General features: G+C 42.5%; 1 protein-coding gene and 1 non-coding gene across 7 annotated transcripts in view; both read left to right on the top strand.

The window, feature by feature from the left end:
- The window catches only part of DCX (doublecortin), a 111203-nt gene that overhangs the window by 45283 nt on the left and 45838 nt on the right, over window positions 1-20082 (top strand). The window lies entirely within an intron of this gene.
- On the top strand, window positions 7520-7664 carry LOC117797588. Its single transcript, XR_004622587.1, has one exon. It is a non-coding gene; the product is annotated as a U4 spliceosomal RNA (small nuclear RNA).

Here is a 20082-nt window from a genome sequence, read left to right as displayed (position 1 = left end):
GTTCGTCTCACTTGGCTCCATTTTCCTTGTGTCTGCAGATCTCAAATTGTCACGGAACATCTTGTCAGGAAAAGGCCAGATGGGCAGGCAAGGACGTGATCCAGGCACCCCCCCCAGCCCTCTGCCCCTGGGAAATAAAGTGCTCGACCTATCTCCACTCCCTCAGGGCACTGGGGAGTGAGGGGGCCAGACAGTGACACAGGAGAGGGGACCTCCAACTGAGCTTAGAGCTGCAAAAACCAGGGCCAGGTGAGCATTTTTGGAGATTAGGGAGCAAGAAATTCAGATTTCCATGTTGTAGGTTCACATGATGAAATCTGATACCACCCCCTCCCCTGCTCTGGAAATGAAGTCAGTCTTCTCCTTGAATCTGGGGTCCCCAAGCCCCAGAAACTCAAAATGCACTTTTGGTTCATGATACATGGTCTAAGTGCTCACAGTGCACAGGCATGGATCATGATACGTGGTCTACGTGCTCAAAATGAGGGGCGTTCTCACTGCGTTTACATTTTGATTCCCGAGAAATGTTCTTCTCTGGCAAATTTGTGGTAAAGAGATTTTAGACGAAGTCATTCCAGGATCATCTTGGCATCCTCAGCACCTAGTGCACTGTTCCATAGGTGGCGCTCGGTAAATGTCTTCTTAAAGAGTAAGCCCGATACCTGACGTTAACCTGTCCTTGTCACTTTGGGATTTGAGCATTAGGGCCTCTGGTCTCTTGACCCCCTCAGGCAGATGCTCTCCCTTCTGTGGCCTATGTCTGCCCTCTGGATTGACTATGCCCTAGGAGCCGAAACAATGTCTACATAAAGCAGTTAGGGCAGACGGAAGCATTGTTAGCCAAGCAACCATGCCTTGGATTCTTCTGTGAGCTTATCTGGGGTGAGATCTAATTGGCTTCCTCTTCTTGGCCTTGACCTTTAGATTCTTGACTTTGACCCACAGCCGGACTGATAACTTTCTATAGTCTTATTAGCTTTCCTGATTACTCTCGCTCTTTCCTGACCCATGGTGAGAACATCAGTCCACAGATGTCAGGGGAAGAGGCTTGGCTCTTACTGTATCGTTGCTTTACTGGTGATAAGTCAGAGTATACTTCTGGGTTGAAGAATTCCAAACCAACTAACCTAGAAAAGGAGCAATGAGAAAGCAAGGTCAGGTTATCAAGGCTGAGGTTGAGATCCACAGGCCAGGATCTGAAAGTAAAATAGAGACAACACGCTGGCTTACATTTGGAAGCATGAGATAGGTGATGAAGATTCCTATTGTGACTTTATGCTAACGATGTATTCAACCAATGGTTCTCAACCAAAAGCAGTTTTGCGAAAGGACATTTAACATCCACGAATATTTGTAATTGTCTTAACTGTGGGGATGCTGCTGTCATCTAGTGGGTGGTGACCAGAGATACTGATAAACATCCTACAATGCACAGGACGGCCCCCACAGAGAATTATCCGATGCAAAACGTCAGTAGTGCCAATGTTGAATAACCTTGAATTATAGACAGATAGAAATTATAGATCACAACTATATAAAATATACAGATGAAAGAGACTGGAAGGATACACATCACAGTTATAATGAAGAGTGTCTGGGTGGCAGGATTAGGCATCTTTTTTTTCTCTTTCTCTGGTTTGCAAATTTTCTCATAAAACCAACCATATTGCCTTCAATTTAAATTAATTTTCACCTAAATACTGTACGAACATATTCCGCTGGTAGAGTATTATAGTACTGCAGACTAAAGACCTCTTGACCTACCCGGCTGCTCCCACCTCAGTCCCCTTCCCAGAGGTAACTGGTTTGTGGATGTGACCTTTCAGAGCTCTGTCTGCACGTTTGCACATAGCTTATGTGCATCTACAGAAAACATATATTATCTCATTATTTTTACAGCTTCATAGCATTTTGCAGTTTATCTGTGGACATGAGGTTGCTTCTGATCCGGGGCTATCAAAACAAATGCTGCATTGTTCATGCTTCCTTGAACATGCTTGCCAGACTTTTCCAAAAGTAGGTATGGGAGTGAAAATTTCTGGGCTATGGAAAACACACATCTAAAATTTTATCCCAGCTCAGTGGGGAGTCTGCTTCTCCCCCTCCTTCTGCTGCTCGCCCTGCTTGCTTTCCCTCTCTCTCTCTCAAATAAATAAATAAAATCTTATTAAGAATAAAAAAAAATTTTTTATCACCTACTACCAATTGCCCTCCAAAGAGCCCACATATTTAATTTTCTGACACCCTCACCCACACTTGATAACTTACTTTGTTTTTCACAATTGCCACTCAGATGGTTGCAAAACTGTATCTTGCTTTTGTTTTAATATGCATTTCCCTTGTTACAGATGAGGTTGAGCACCTCTCCATATATTTGTCGAACTTGCTACATATTCTCTTCTGTGAACAGTGGTGTCCACATCTCTTGCTGACTTTTGTATTACAAGACCTTCCCAATGGTTTGTAAGAAAAAAAAGAGAGCAGGTTCGCTTTTGTAAAAACACAGAAGTCAGCCAACCCAGTGTCTTCTCTGTCCTTTCTACCTAAGATAGAGCCTGAATCCCACCCAGGCCAAGATAACCCTGTCTTGCTCTTTCTGAGAACCCAAGAAAGCAACTCTATTAGGAAACACATTACCCAGGCCCGTTCTCACCACTGCTCCCCATTGCCCTGCACTGTGAGCCTTTGCTATGCCAGCATCTTAACACTGAGTAGCCAGCAGGTACTGCCAGTCAGATTCACTCCAGGCAAATACAAATCTGATACGTGATGAGGCATAAAGGATCATGAAAGGCAGCGTGTGAACTGAATGGTATCTGCTGTCCGTGCAAATGGCAATTAGGACCATTAAATTTCAGTTAATCTTCATTAAGAACATCTGTTGTCTAGCCCACATGAGGAAACCAAAGATGGGGTTGGGTAATTGTGACCACTGCAAATAAGCAGTTGTATCAACTAGCTTCCCACCCCACAGGCATAAACTGAAAGAGATGTGGCAAGGAAAATGTATAATATGTCATATGTAGTGGCTAAAGAATAAAACTAGAGAGAAGGCTTCTTCAAGACTCTTGGGCATTATTGGAAACCGGGGTACCTGGAAGCCATGCCCCTTTGTGGTGAAGAACTTGATTGATTTCATCCTGGTGAATTTCAGGATCAGAAGAAGGGGCCCCAAAGACCCAACCAGACCTGGCCTTTGGTCAAGTTGTGCCTTACCCAATCTGGTCTTTCTGGTCCCCTCTGTCTATTTTGGTTGCTCCATCCCACACACCCTCCTACTCTGTCCCCTTGGGGCCCTACTTTCTGCTGGGGGACTGTTGATACTAAGCGCTTTAAATCCCTGCTACCAACATGTTGCTTGCTTGTCATCCTTCTGCCTCACAAGTGGAAGACATTTTCTACCTCATGACTCTCCCAGTTGCCTTGTGTCCGTGGTGGAGCAAACTGTTATCACCAGTTTCAGAAGAAGTGTTAGGGGAAGGGTAGGGACTTTGGGACCTTTGTCTGAGTTTAGGTAGGTTAAACTCTTTCTGACCATCGACTGCCATGTTGATGGTTTTCTTTTTGAAGTGAGTGGGGGTCAGGTATCTCACCTTGGTAGGCTGACCACAGTTGTAATTCTGCGTTTGTTTGGGTGATTATTTTATAAATATCAGTCTCCCCTGATAGTCTGTAAGTAACAAGGGAGCAGGAACCAGGCCTATTTTTGTTCATCACTGTATCCCCAGCACCTAACACAGTATCTGCCACGTAAGTGTGAAATAGAATTTGTTGGCTAAAAACACAAACAGTTGTGGCTCTGATGTTCTTAGAATGAAAGACAGCCAGGTTGTTCAGGCAGGCGGGAAGAGGCATTTGGGAGGGGTAGGGCCTCTCGCTACCTCTCTACTGTCACCCCAGGGAGACATCTCACCCTGGGAGTCCATAATTCACCTTTGTGAAAAGCTGTCCCCAGCTTCAGCCATCCTCTGAATCTGCCTACAGTGCTCTCATTGAGGAAGGTTGGCAATGATTGAGAATGAAGCTTGCCTTTGATAGTTAACTATTTCTTGTGCTCTCAAAGCCACTGTCTTCTCCAGGACTGATGCTCGTCAGCAGGCACAGGCCCATCTTGCTCCTTGGGGCCTAGGGGTAAAACTGTGCTAGCAAGCTGTGGAGCTGGGATGATGGTGGGCAACCAAACAGCTCAGGTACTGTATTTCCACCGAATTTGAAACAAGGACACACTGGCGCATTTCTTGAATCCTCACTGCTGCAGGAATCGGCCAATATATCCCTCTCTTGCCTCTCAAAGAGAATTGACATGGAAGGCAAGGATGGAGGATGTGGCAAAGATGCTGGAAATGGAGCAAAGATAGTGTGTTGTGAACAAACTTTGACTCAAGCCTTGATTCAAGAGAATTCTTATGAACAGAACTAGTGAGTCTTTCTCCACCTCTTCTCACCATCCCATTTAATCTCTTCAAACCCTGCTCTTTTCCCACGATCCTTCTCTTAACGTCTTATCTATTGCCCAGAATTCATGCAAGGTCTTAATACCTCTGTTCCTCAACAGCAAAAATAAAAGTTTAGCTGAAACCCCAGCCTGTCCTATGTGACCCAGGATCTTGACGCAGAAATGAAGGGCAAGCTGGATGTATGAGTACATTTTCTGTGTCAGCTCCTCAGTTGCTAACTGGAATAGCTGTTGTTCATAAAACCCAGAGATTTCCAGGGAGACCATTGCTAATCCCATAACCTCAAGACACAGATAGAGCAGTTGGCTTGAGTATCACTAATTTCATTTCCATGCTTATGTTTGCCATCATTCGTTTGGGGAAAAGAACAAGTCAGCTATGATAAGGGTAAACTGTGGATTAGCATTGCATATCATAGCTGTAAATTTTACTGTAAATGAAATGCACAGATGATTTAAAACCAGTTACAGAAGAAACAAGAAGGGACAGTGAGCCTTTGATGGAAAATAACTTTGTTATTTGCTTAGTTGGGTATTTGGGATTTGTTTATTTTTCACATTTTATAAGGAGATAGTTCCCAATAGGCCTGAGGGTTGGATTTATGATAACAGTTAAGGAGCTTAGGTGAAATTAATAAAACCAAACTTCAAAATATGTTGAAATGAAAGTTAAGAGTTTGAAATCTTGCTGTTTTTTTAAAGATTTATTTATTTATTATTAGAGAGAGAGATAGCACGAGCAAGGGGAGGGGCTGAGTGAGAGGGAGAATCTCAAGAAGACTCCCTGCTGAGCCACGGAGCCCGACGCAGGGCTCCACTTCACAACTCTGAGATCATGACGTGAGCGTCTGACAAGAGTCAGATGCTTAACCGACTGAGCCACCCAGGAGCCCTTGAAGTCTAGCTCTTTTAAAGATACTGACAATTTCCCTTTAGAAAGTGGTCTTTCCAACTCAGAACATCTCAGAGACACAAAGCTCATTGCTTTTTAGTGTCTTTTGAAAATGCACACACATAACATATTCATCCATCATCATTTTTATGTGAGTCAAGCAATCGAAAAGTATAAAGAGAATATGTGAAAGTCCTTTCTCCTCCTCTCCAGTTACTCTTTCTCAGTGCAGAGGTGACCACTGTTAAGTGTCCAATGTGTATCCTTCTAGCCCTTTCTAAAGACATTTATATCAGTGGTTCTCAACCAGAGCAATTTTGTCTTTCAGGGGAACATTTGGCAATGTCTGGAAGCATTTTTGGTTGTCATAGCTGGGGGTGGGATGTTACTGTCACCTAGTGGGTAGTAGCCAGGAATGTTGCTAAACTTCCCGCAGTGCGCAGGACAGCTCCTCCTAGAAAAACAAAACAAAACAAAACAACCCCAGAATCATTTGGGACCCCTGGGTGGCTAGTGGGTTGAACATCAGACTTTTGGTTTCAGCTCAGGTCATTATCTCATGGCTGTGGGCTCGAGCCCTACTCTGGGCTATGCACTCAGTGTGGAGTCGGCTTCAGATTCCCTCTCTCATCCTCTGCCCCTCCCCACTCGCACACTCACGTGCTCTCACTCTCTCTAAAATGAATAAATAAAATCTTAAAAAACCCACAAAAAATAATCATCTGACACCAGATGTCAATAGTACCAAGTTTGAGAAACCTCCATAGAGATGGAGGTAGAAATAAATATATCTATTCTTAAGTAAGATCACATAATCTCCATTTGTCCACAATCTGCTTTTGCACCATTTGGAGCTCTTTCTATGTGGGTATATGCATTCCCACTGCATTCCTTTCCAACAGTTGCATGGTATTCTCTAGTATGGATATATTGTAGTTCATGAAATAATCCTCTATTGGTGGATGTTTAGGTTGCCTCCAATTTTTGCAGTTACATACAATACTGTAATAAGCATCTTTGTACATGTATCATTAGATTCCTAAAAGGATAATAACTGGGTTAATTAATTAATTAATTTCAAATGGCCAAAATTCTCACTCACTCAATTTCTATAGTTATTAATTGCCTGTTTGTTTACTTTGCCATTTTCCTATTGGATGCTTTGTTCTTTTTAAAAAACATTGATATATATTTTAGAAGGTAATCCTTTGTTGAATATGAAGCCAATATTCTCAGGCTTATAACTTGTATTTATTTATTTGATTTATTTACCACTTCTTTTTTTGTAAAATGTTAAATTAAAAGCCTCTAATTTTGGCATAATCAAATTTATTACTCCTTTACTTTGTGGCTTCTGTGTTTTAGGTCTTGTTGAAGAAGGCCTTCCTTACTTGAAGATGATCAAAGCATTCTTCTCTATTTCTTCAAACATTCCTATTGTTTTTTCCTTTTATGTTCATCTCTATTTTTTGTGTTTGTTGTGAGCTATAGGGAAGTGTCTACCTTTTTTCAAAAGAGATAGGTAAGTCTCATCCCAATTTATAAAATAATTATTTCTCCACTGATTGTGTCATTTTGACTCTCGATTCATTTATGAACTCGGTTCCATGGATTTATTTCTGCCTGTTCCTGGCATAATACTACCCTGTTTTAAACACTATAGTTTATTTTGATGTCTGAAGTTGTAAATCTCCGCTGGGGATTTTTTCCCCCAAGATATCATGCATTATTCTTATACATTTTTCTTCCATATGAACTTTAGAAACAGATTATCAATTTTCATAAAAGTGCTACTGAGATTTTTATTTGGACTGCCTTGAATCATATATCTAAGTTTAAGGAGAAATGACATCTTTAAAATATTTTGAAAATGAAAATATCTTTTTCTTCAACAAAGATTTGTATAGTTTTTACCAACTAGGTCCAAGACATTTTTTATAGATTTATCTCTAGATATCTTATCATTTTTCTTGCTCTTGTGAATAGAATAGTTTTTCTTCTAAACTTTTTAATAATTGACTATTGCTAGAGTATAAGAAAACTATTATTTTGTATGTTGATCTTGTATGCGGCCATCTTGCTAAACTATCTTACTGGAGCACATGGATTTTTGTTCATTTTCTGCAATTTTCTGAGTAGATAATCATCCAGTGTGAGAATAACAATGATTTAGGTCTGCGCAGTGGCAGGATTGTGGCCAATGAGGTTTATCTGAGGCACAATTATTGCTAACTGAAAATATTGATCATTTTCTCTTCTATTTTGCAAAATTTATACCTCATTTTTTGTTCTTATTGCAAGTTCATTACTTTATAAGGCTATGTGTTTAAAAGTTCCTTCCTATGGTGAGTCAAAATCTGTTCTGAACATTTTTTTGTCCAGTAGTTCCAGTTCGGTCTTCTAGAGCTAACCAGAATAAAGCAAATCATTCTTATGTAGGATAAGACTTCGAATATTTAAATATGTTTATCATGTCCCCCACATCTTCTGTTTTCCAGGATAAGCACCTCTATTATCTTTAATATATGTATACTTTTCCCATTCTGAGTCATGTTTCTCCAAATGCACTCTATTTTCTCGATGTTCATCTCAAAACATGGTGCCCAGAGTGGAAGAGAGTTCAGATATTGTCTGACCATTGCAGAGTTCATATAGAGAAACTAATTTTACTAATTTGCACACAATGTTCCTCTCAATGTCGTGTAAGATTACAATGTTAGAGCTACCTGGTTTTAACATACTATTTTTTTTTGCAATGGAATTTTTTTTTATTTGAGAGAGAGCATGAGCATGGGGAGAGGCAGAGGGAGAAGCAGACTCCCCGCTGAGCAGGGAGCCCAACGTGGGGCTCAATCCCAGGACCCCAGGATCATGACCTGAGCCGAAGGCAGGTGCTTGACCAACTGAGCCACCCAGGTGCCCTTGCGATGGAATTATTTTGCAAATGAAATCTTAGCCAGAATCCTAATTCTCAAAATACCAAAGAGTGGAGTTTCTCTTGTTGAAATGAAAGGAGGGTGGGAGGTTACAGAACATTCATGTCAACTTCTTTCTTGTTCCCCGAGGTAGCCCAAAAAGCATCCCAAGGATCTGAAGAGCATAGTTTGGAAACCATGAATTGAGTCTGATTTCTTCAGAGGACAATGTGGCCCAGAGAGGCAAAGCGACTAACTAAGGTCACACAGTGACTTAGCGAAATAGAACTAAACTTGGGTCTCTTAACTCCCATTCCAGAGATCTTTTCACTGTGTCACTCTATTCCTCACTCTTAACTCTCACACCTTAATGACTCTTATTAGCCTTGGGACCAACTAAAACCCTAGGGCTGCTGTTACTATCCATCTTGCTCCATCATATACAGTTGATTTTTGGAAATCTAAATGTGGAACTCTACATTTATTAAGTGTATTAAATATAATCTCTCCTGGAACCCAAAGGAACATTAGAAATCTTTGCTTTTTGGCACATAAGTCCTGCCCTTTAAAAAACTTTCTAAAACTTTTTTTTAAAATTTTGTTTTCAAGTGATCTCTACACCCAACAAAGTGCTTGAGCTCATGACCCCAGAGCAAGAGTCGTGTGCTCCACCCACTGAGCCAGCCAGGTGCCCCAAAAAACTTCCTGAAATCTTGATTCTGTCGTTTAACATCAATGGATTTCTTTTGGTAGGGCTGTTCAAGTAAAGCTACAATTCGTTACACTCACATTAAACCCCCAGTTCTTCAATTTGCCAACAAATGTATAGTCAAGACCTAACTTCAAAAACTTCAGACTTATACTTTATGGCATTTCTGCTCCTTTACCTGAGGAGCCTGATGTGGGGCTCGATCCCATAACACCGGGATCACGCCCTGAGCCGAAAGCAGACGCCCAACCGCTGTGCCACCCAGGCGCCCAACCGCTGTGCCACCCAGGCGCCCCTTGAGACCCATTTCTAATGTCACTTCCTCTGTGAAGTGTTGCTATGCCCTCATTCTTCTTTGGAGCAGAATTGATGGGTCCCATGTTTATAACACTAGAATTTCAATGACTAACATACTTTACAATTTTATGAATTCTGGAAGGGTCTTATGTATTATCTGCATCTCCAGACCTTCAGCCTGGGATGTCAGGTGAACTACAGTGACTGCCTACTGAGAAGGCGTGCACATCGGGGAGGAACTCAGTGCTAGCGTCTTGTGAGGGGTTAATGATTACTGCCATGGGCTCAGGAAGGAAATATTTTGCCAACCCTGGCCCAGGGCATAGTCAGTACACAAAATATGTTCTTTAGACTATATTTTTATATCCCCCACAGATGTCTAGAAGTTTTATCAAAAGAAAAGGTAGCTGGGCATGGCTTGTGCTGACCCTTATTTGTGTCTAGCAATCCTAATTTCTCTTGAGTGCTCACAAACAGTATTCTAATAGTCCGTTTGCAGTATTTTTCTGGGTATCAGCATCAAGTTAATTATTGGTTTATATTTTCTGAGATATACTTCTTTCCCTTTTCAAAAAGTAGGACAACATTTCCTTGTCTTTAGCCTTCTGGCACCTCTTCCATTTTCCAAGAACTTTCCAGGTGGTGGTGACTCACTTGGAGAAAATGACCCCATTCACTCGGACCTTTCAACAGCATTGTTTGTCATGGTCAGGGGCCATGACTAGAAGAGCTGTTTCTTGGAAAAAGTATATTTGAATTGGGCAAATCAGAAACTGAAGTCAGGATGGCCAGTAAATGTGTTATTGACAGAGGCCTGGCCTAGAAAGACAGCCAAGTCTAAGGAGGCAGTTTTCTCTGAACCATGGCCCAGCAAGCGTTTCAGATGGCTCTCCCTGTCTCTCTTCCCTTCCCCTTCTCTTGGCTCCATGCTCTCCTCTTGCTGTAGTTTGTCTACTCTGAGCTGAATTTGGATGGCTGAAGCATAACCTCAGCACAAAAATGACCAGAAGAATGCACATCTGCCCTTGAGTTCCGGATGAGGGCCTAGGTCAGTAACTGTTAATGATAGAGATAAAAGCAAAACAGGAAGCAATTTCAAGAAATTGAAGATATTAGGCTAATAACAGATGTACTTGAGGCTGTATGTATGTGAAAGAGAGATAGCTATGGAGACACACACTAATACAGCAAAATGGTGATTTGTTGGAATGCTAAAAAAAGAAGTGTTCTGTGAACCTACTAGATGTCCAGTCCAGTGCTAGCCTGGGAGGGTGCAAAGGCACGATCCTAAAGATGTTGCAATAATTAAAACAATTTTTCCACCTTGATAGGGGAATAACAAATAGCCAGGGTCTGATGTTCAGTTAGTTTTTTTTTTCCCCAAACCTTTGCTTGAACAAAATTTGGAACCAAAGTATAAGTGAATTTTTGAAAAGGCTAACCTTCAGTGACCGGAAAATGAAATTCATCCAAACGCTCTGTTCAACCATCTATTAAATGAGCCTTGATCTACTGTAAATGTGGAGAAAATGAGATTCAAGTGACCATAGCTTGTCTCCCACACTCCACTTAGAGCTTACTTTGTAGAGGCTGCAACAAGCCTGGTTTTCATTGGTATGGGGAAGTGTCACCACGCAGGTTCCGTCCAGCTAAGGTTCTTGTCCCCTCGATGTGGATCTTACCACTTATCTGGGTAAGAGGGAGAGTGAGAAGTAGGCCCCCAGCCCTCCAAGGGGTTGTCCTGTTGCTGTAAACCATTGAAAGCCTGACTCCTGATCCCAGCAGCCCATGCAAGGGACAAATGTAAACAGGAGTTGCTTTGCTCTCAGTGAAAAGGTTTGAGTTGAGCTCCTTCCAGGCGATCACACGGGCTGCCATTTTATACAGTCTATTTCTGTCTTCCTGTACACATCCCTCAATTTGCATTCCTTCTTAAACTTGCCACTAGTCCTGCCTCTCTGTGTGGGAGGTGGAATGGATTTGAAGAGGGAAAAAAAGAAAGACCTTTTTGTGAGGAGGGGAAGAATACAGAACTTTCACTAGCTGTTCCTCCTGGGTGTCTTCAGAGAAGCATTTTGTCTCCCGGCCTCCTTGAGGGTTGTCACAGAAGCTCTCTTCCTCACAGGAATCATCCTAACTTCTTTGCGTATTTGACTTCTAGCTGTGTTTGAACCAATTTGGCACATGGTGCTTGGCATAATGGGAAGATGAACTAAAAGAAAGTGGAAATGGAACGTTAAAGATGGTTTACATGAAGAGAGTGATTTGAAGGGGCCGTCAAAGGCTCTCAGATATCCTTTACCAAATGTTTAGGGATAGGAGATGTCTACTATTAGGGCTTTATTCCTGAGGGTTCAGTTATAATCCTCTCTAGGCATTACGTACAACCCTGGCAGGATGCAGAGTAAGCTATGAATACTCTAGCATCTAGAAATTCATTTTCAGAAATGTGCAACCAACTCATCCTTTCCCAGCAACAAGTTGGATTGGTTGCCAATATATTGGACCTGGATTATTTCCCCCATTCTTAAGGGAAACTAATTTAATTGTGTAAGTTTTCAATCTTAACAGGCTCAAAAAACAATTGCTATGAGTCAAAACTTGGAACTGGGAGGCAGTTTAGCTGATTGTATAAACAAGGTCCCAAAGTCAACTTTTCAGACCATTAAATGTAGGTCAGAGGCAAGAAGAGAATTAAATTGTGACAGAAGGAACTCAACCAAGGATTTTCCACCAGACTGACAGCTCCTCGAGGACAAGAGCTGTGTCTTATTCTTTGTTACCTAACGGTTACCACGGTGCCTAAATTCTCATAAGCATTCAGTGAATCTTATTGAACAAGCGATTGAATTCAAAAGAACTTTTTGACTAAAAATCGATCCTGGAATGCATTACCAAGTCATGTTAGGGAGTCCTTTGTTGTACAGATTTTATAAAAGGAGATAGGTACAGCTATGCCCAGGATGTGGAAGTGAAATGCTCTGTGTGGGCAGAGAAAGACAGTGGATTTTCCCTCTAGCTTGGGTGCTGTGAAGCTGGATGAAGATAGTTCACATAAGATTCTCCGTCTCTCTCTGCCTCTGTCTGTCTGTCACTCCCCTGCCCCTGTGTGTCACTACCTCTTTGTCTCTGTCTCTCCTTTGTCAAAACCTGATTTACTTTACCAGCTTGGCTTGGTCCCACCTCATCCACTTTCCTTTCCCCTTAGGTCACACATCTTTTGCAAAATAATTATAATAATTTGCATTCATAGAGCATGAATGCTTTTCATGGCACTTTCATTATGTTCCAAATTGAAAGAAAAACTACAGTCATAGTCATACCAGTTCCACTTTTTTAGATGAGGAATAAAGTGTTGGAGTGACTTGCCCATGATCACATAGCAGTGTGTGACTGAACCAGGACTAGGAGCCAGTCCCTTTGCACAAATATCACCCTGAGTCTCAAAATTCAGAAATAAAAGTTTGTTAGGAAGACAGTAGTTACTCCTACTTGCCTTCATGGCAACTTTCTGTTGTTTCAAATTCCTTTTTTGTACTCCTTCCTAGGCGTATGAGGCTGACACTTGAGAAAGGGCCAAACCAGACATTATCTCAACCACGGGGTCTCAGTTTATCCTTGGTGTTTTTTTTTTCTTCTTCAAACATGAAGTACATGCTTGGCGAGATTTAAGACAACATTGTGCAGGACATCTTTCTGTCTCTCCTTAAACCAGCTGACACAGAAGTCTTTTGAAATGTGCTGCATCAGAGAGCATCTTCTCGGTCTTTCTCTTACAGCTTTCTTTGACAGTCACGGAAGGAGTATTGTACTATTGTTGTACTATTGAAGGAGTATCTTGTACTATTGATATTTCATTGAGTCTTTTCCTTCTTGGGGCTGGCAGCTTTCTCACACAGATTCAAGAGGCAACAGGTCTAGGGTAATTACCAGCCCAAACCCTATTTGGTGTCCCAGAATGGAATGAGTAAAGCAGTGTTGTACTGAAACCATGGATGAAGTTGGACCTCAGAGCCTGGGAAAGATGCCAGGACTAGAAGAGCCAAGGGCTTTGCAAAAACCAGAGGTCTAGGCAGGCTGTGAGTCATTAACCAGACAAGCAGTTAAGAACTAGGAAATAAGCTTCTTAGTGGGGTTAAAGTAAGGCCAAGGGTCAAAAACTCAATAGCGATGAACAATAGTAACAACAAACCTCCCTGGGAAATGAGACGAGTTCTGCCCTAGCCCAATAGCCTGCTGAAATTGGGCTGGCTCTAGGGAGTTGCCAGCCTGCCATCCACGGGTGGAAGCAAGGAGGCCATCTTTACAGCTGGGGAGTGGAGAGTGTTGTGGTCACAGCAAAGGTAACATCTTAACAGTTGAGAGATGCCCTAGAGCAGGGTTTCTCCAGCCTGGTACTATTGATGTTTTGGTCCAGATCATTCTTTAGTTCTCTGTTGTGTGGCTCTGCTCTATGCATGGTAGGACATTTAGCAGCATCCCTGGCCTCTACCCACCAGATGTCTGTAGTAACCCCAGCCCCAGGTTGTGACAACCCAAAATGTCTCCAAATATTGCCCAATGTCTTTGGGGGAGTTAGAGGGAGGCAAAATGGCCCTGGGCTGAGAACTGCTCTAGAATCTATGAATCATAAAAGCTCATTGGCTTTGAACTTTCTAGGATTCACTGGCTTCTAATTATCTTTAGAACAAGGAATTTAAGGTTGCAGGCAGAGGCAACAGCAATCCCATCCTTCCCAAACGTCCTTTCACATCTAGTGCCTGACTCATCTCTTCCATTAGGCACTATGCAGTTCCTAAGAACACTGAACCCTCAGAATTTTCCTCCAGTCTTACTTAATTGCAAACTCAAGGGTAGACCAACTCCTGGTTTTCCTTCTTGATTTACATGCAAATTAGGACAAGTGTGAAAACACGTTTTTATTTTTTGCAATGGAGTTCAAAAAGACATGGTAAGTTTCTGTTTTCTTATTATTTGCCTTGAGCTTTTACTTCTTCATTTCCATTTCTTTCCTACTTTCATGCTATGATATCCTCTGCAGTGGAAGTCTGTAGCTGATGAGGTAGGACACCCAGCAGCCAGAAAGGAAGAAAGAGAGAGGGTGGGGGAAGAACTGGGTCTAGGACTCTCTGCTCTGGAAAATAGTTGCAAGGAACATTGTACCCACTTATTTATCTTCCAACTCAGCCTGTTTTCTCACCACCGCATTGTACTGACCCTTTCTTCAAAATGTGAAGAAGCAGTCCATGCAGTTTTGTTCCTGATTGCTGCCTTTGTGGTGGATTTTCACATTTGTCAGTAGTAGGAGTCCTATAAAGGCTTGTCAGAGCGGCACCGTGGACTGAGACATGACCCAGAAAAACCATAAGGTATAGTGCAAATGGCCCTAGACTAGGAGTCCAAACCCATGTTCTAGTCTCTGTCTTCCTCTTTGTTGACATTTGAGCTTGCAAATCACCTTACCTTGGCTGAGCTTCAGGTGCCTCGTGCGCGCAGACTTAGAATCACCCATTTGCCTACGTGGTAACTCTGTGGCTCAGATGAGACAATGAGGTGAAAGCAGCATGAAATACATAAAGGCTTTTACACATGCAAAATGATATCATTGTTGCTTAATTGCAGTTCACACCTCTTCAGTTGTTCTTGCCCAGATGTCACAGGGTCCGCTGGGTGGATGTCACATTCAAGGCCATGATAATAGTTCCTTTCTCTTGCCTGCAGTGACAGATCTACTTGCCAGGACTTCCTCTTCAGATTTACTCTCTACTTTCTACCCTATGCCACCCTGCTTCATGCCCCGGGAGGCTGACCCATGTCAACAGGCTCCCTCGTCTTCTGGATTCCGGTTGTGTTTAGCCCATGGGGAACCCTGGCAGAGAGGAGAAAAGTAAGGTTAGGCTGTTTATTCGCTGGCCCCCTGCCTGAAAAGTTGCTGGGCGTCTTTTGACTGAAAGTCACAGCTCCAGTCAGGGAGCTCTTTTCATATCATTTTCATGCTCTCTCCTTCCTCTGGGTTCTGGTAACTGCTGCCTTCCCTCTCTCTTTCAGGAATAAGGATGATAATGGACCCCACCTGGGACACTGCAGTATCCCCTATGGCTTCTTTGTACCCTTCCCATACTTTTGTAAACAAGCCCTTTTGTTAAACTATTCAGTTTATCCACTCTGAGTGTGTCCTGGGTTTCCTACTGGGATCCCAACTGGTACACACAACCAAATCTCTTTCTTTTCTTCTCCCCTGATCTGTTTTTAGTACTAAAATCTAGTCTTATAAAGGAAGGATATTATGTAAGGAATGCAGTCGGTTTATGGCCGTTAATATTCTGTGCAGCCATGTTGAAAATCAGCTCCTAAGTCACCAGCTCAGAACATCTGCAATTGAGCTGTATGTTCCTTACCAATCGGATAGTCCATGGTCTTTGTCCTTTCCCCAACGAACCATTGAGGCACATTTAGAGGCCATGACTCTCGTGCCTACTCTCTCCCACAAAGGTCATATCCTTGCTAAATTCCAGCATCCTGGGAGGCAACCATCTGATGCACACTCCAGTCTCTGGTTTGCTGTAAATCAGTTTGCACCCCTTTGCTTCCCTTGGACTCAGTTTGCAGAGAATGAGCTTACATCCTTTTGCTTCCCTTGGACTGGAGTCTCAGGAAGCCTGGGAAGGGGGGGACAGTTAAGCCTCTGGGATTCCACCGCAGCTGCCAGCATTCTGGCCCTGGTGTCTCTGCTCATTAACTGTGTCCAACTTGGAATGTTTCAGAGACTGTCAGAGCTAGAAGAGACCTTGGAAATCAACTAGTCCAGAGGTTCTTACATATAGATGGGCTTCAGGGAAACATTAAAGCCCTGAAACGATAAGAAAAATTAGCTATCTACCTATACATATGCATTTTTCTGAGAAGAAGATTGATAGCTTTCATCAAATTCTCAAAAGGGCTTGTGACACAAAAAAGACGTGGACCTCAAAAGGCTCCAGACCAGCACTCTCGCCTCTAGCAGGGGAAACTGAGACCCAAAGACAAAACAACTTATATGATTCCACAGTGAGTCGAAGGCAGGATTTAACCCAAAATCTAGGAAGACATTAACTTCCTTTTTGAAACAAACCTTTCCTTCCTCTGCTGAATTCCAAAGCCATACTTTGTGCATAGCAGACACCAGATAACTCGTTAAATGCAACTGATAACTGCAATGGGCCTTACAAGTACACTCTCTTATTTTAATTGACCCTGCTGAACAGAATCTGGAGTTGTGTGGGGCTCACGGCCAACCTTAGAGCTTAGTGGTGCCAAGGGATCAAGCAGGGTTTTTCCACCCCAGTTCTCTCTGATGAATGGAGTTCTGTCTCGTCCCTGTTTCTCTGAGCCAACTTGTCCCCAGGGCCCTGTGGAAGGGCAGGTGTCGGTCCTGGGCATGGACTCAGCGGCCCAACTCCAGCGCCTCTGCAGCTGTTCTCATCCCTGCGAGGCCCCAGTGGGAGCTGACACAGAGACTCTTGGAAAATGGCAAAGACAAGCTAAGGAAAAAACACCCTTGAGCACTGAGGGGTTGCCAGGCTTCCAGGGGAGCTGGCACTGGCTAGCTCAGGTTATTAAATCACAACCAGCTTCTGGTAAAATAGGGTAGAAAGTCTTGCTCCTTCCCATCTCCCCTTCTATGGTCTTCTTTCCCAGGGCACAGATATTTTCATATTACCCAGAGTGCCCTACTGGATTTCCTTACCCAGGTCTCCCCACCTAGGAAATAAGTGCCTTTGCTGTGTAACTTAGGCATCTGATGTGTCAGAGTAAAAGAAGTCTTGAGTCCTAGTATCAGCTCTGTAACTAGCCCTGCGGTCTTGCACAAGTCACTTAACCTTGATAGGCTTTCATGCTTCATTCATTTAAAAAAAAATGGGGCTAATGAACCAAATGAGGTAATGGAGGTGAGATCACTTGACAAATGCAAAACAACAAAAGGTCATCGTGACCTTTGGCCATTCAGAGATAAATTGTTTTAAAGGTAGAAAGAATAATCTGGAGGGCTGATAGCCTAGCTGAGATCTGGACTTCAGTTTTGTGGGGGAAATTCCAGAATGAAGGTGAAGGGAGAGTCACCATTGGGTGTGAGAAATCCGTTGACAGAAACTCGATCTATTCCTGAAGTTTCGCATGCTACTTTACATCCCAGAGACCTATGAGAAGAGCTTCTAAGGACCAGTCACTCTTCACCAGGCAAGGAAAAAGAAAAGCCGAGTCAGGTCTAGTGCTGGAGGATCAGAGGGAGTTAGCTTCTCTATGGCTTGCTATAGAAATAGGTAGACCAGCTTGCAGAGGGGCATAGTATTCCCAGAGGATGGCACAAGATAGTGGGAATAGAATATCCATCTCTCCCACCCCAAGCAGCCAGTCAACCCTGTCTCCTAAGGCCCTCGGGATGGGTCACACACTAAAGCTAAGCCCCTTGAGGCAAGACAAAAGAAATCAGAGACATGGTCAGTGCCTTCAAGAAGTGGATGCTTTGATGGACGGAAATGAGATAGGACAAAACCCATAAGGCAACTAAGGTGCTTAAGAAACAGTCTTTAGTGGGGGAGCAGCTTGACGCTGCATTGTTTTATACAAGTAACTGGAAAACGAATAGATCCAGAACTTGGTAAACAAGTCAATCTTCATCTCTTACGACTTTGTTTAGTATGTGGTGCAGAGGACAGCAATCACTAGCGGTCTAGAATAACCTTGTCATACTTTAATATTTTTAATTAGGAAACTAAATTTTGATTAATAAGATCCTTAGACTCTTGCTATTACTGATGATAATATTTTTTAAATGTTTGACTTTTTACACTTGAATTTAGTGGAGATGCCGTGGTGAACAAGACAGATGTGGGCTCTGTTGGTTTGGAGTTGCCATGGTGGTGGTGGTCTTGGTGGTGGTGGTTCTAGTTTAGATCAGGAGATAAGGACACCCTCTCTGAACAGAGGAAGGTTGACTTCTGCCTCAGCAATAGGGCAGACCAAGTATTCTAAAAAGCCTCCCTGTTACAATACAACTAAATCCTAGATAAATTATAACAAACTATAAACATCAACTGCTCCGTTGATATATAATTCACATACTATACAATTCACTCATTTAAAGTGTATAATTCAATGATTTTTTGGTATATTACATTACTTAAGGGTTTTAATTGTGGTTACAATTATATATTACAAAGATTCGTCAATTTAACCATTTTATGTGTGCAATTCAGTGGCATGAATTAACACTCACAGTGTTGTTCAACAATCACTACTATCTAGTTCAAGAACTTTTTTGTCACCCTAGACAGAAATTATGTAAGTATGAAGTAATAGCTGCCCAATCCCCCTTTCCTCTAGCCTCTGGGAACCTCTAATCTACTTTGTGTCTCAATGACTTTGTCTATTCTAGCTATTTCACATGAGTAGACTCATACAGTGTTTGTCCTTTAGTGTCTGGTTTAGTTCATTTGGCATAATGTTTGCAAGGTCCAGGCTGCATGTATCAGAGCCACATTCCTTTTGTGGTTGGACTGTATGAGTATAGTGTAATTCCTTCGAATGTATTTTGTTTATCCATCCCTCCCTTGATGGACACTTGGATTGTTTCTACCTTTGGGCTATTGCAAATAATGCTCTAATGGACACAGCATACAAGGATCAATTTGAGTCACTGTTTTCTGTTCTTTTTTGTATATACCTAGAAGTGGAAGTGCTGGGTCTTATGTTGTGATGATGTTGTTTATAAGAAATATATATATTTGGTCTTTGTCCTATTTCTTTCAAAGAGCTCCTAAAACTTACCTTGGAATACCCTAAGGGATGAGTGACAAAAGTGTCTTTTGTTATGTTAATGAGGGGACTGGGAGGGGGGCCCCTAAGGATGTGGGCTGGTTGAGGAGAGAATCAACCAGTTGATTAGTAGTGGAACTTTCGGTCCCACCCCCAGACCTCTGGACAGGGGAGAGGGGCTGAATATTGAATGGGATCACCAATAGCCAATGTATGATATAATCAACCATGCCTATGTAAGATGCCTCCAAAAAAAAAAAAACCAAAAAAAAGAGTGTTGGGAGAGCTTCTGGGTTGGTGAACGCATGTAGATGCAGGAAGAGCCGCACATTCAGAAGGCTTGGCAGCTCTGTGTCCTTTCCCCATACCTTGCCCTATGCATCTCTAAGGAAGTGCAAGCTAATAAGAGAAAGGCAAAATATTCAGTCCCTTGGCTATTGTTATCTATAATAGATAAACTGAAAGTAAAAGACAAGACTGTGTCAGACCTTGATGCTAGGCGAAATGCAGATTTCAGAGAGTCTGAACTTGGGCCACTCGCCTCAAAGCTGCTCCCACCCCTGCAAGGTAAAAATTGTGCAGGGACAACAGAAAGCCCCTTTAAGACCTCTGGTCACCAAGAAGGTAGTCAACGTGGGGGAAGGCCCAAACCAAGAAACTACTGGAACTAGGGAGTACAGTGTGAAGGAATTATTTCATTTTGTGAATCGGTATCATCAGCTTCCTGAGGAGATTTTATTGAAATGGATTATGAGAGTGACTAATTTAGGAGCTGTGTCTTTGGGTGTGAATGCTGCAGAGTGGAAGAGCCTTCCCTTGAGAGTTTGCAATGCAAAGCTGTTCTAACATAGGTCTGGAGTTCAAATCTATGGTCCTCATGTCACAAGGAAAAACACCACTGAGAAAAGGTGGCCCCATGTTGTTAGTGCCTCTTTGGCAACTGACAGAAGCAAATTCACATCCCCAGCCTAGACCCCTCAGGATTCCCCAAGACTTAGTTCAACCAAATAGGAGCTCC

The sequence above is a fragment of the Ailuropoda melanoleuca genome, chromosome X (genome assembly GCF_002007445.2).
Source record: "Ailuropoda melanoleuca isolate Jingjing chromosome X, ASM200744v2, whole genome shotgun sequence".
In the NCBI taxonomy this organism is placed as follows: domain Eukaryota; kingdom Metazoa; phylum Chordata; class Mammalia; order Carnivora; family Ursidae; genus Ailuropoda; species Ailuropoda melanoleuca.
Note: the sequence above shows the minus strand (reverse complement) of the source record. Positions and strands in the feature narration are given on the sequence as shown.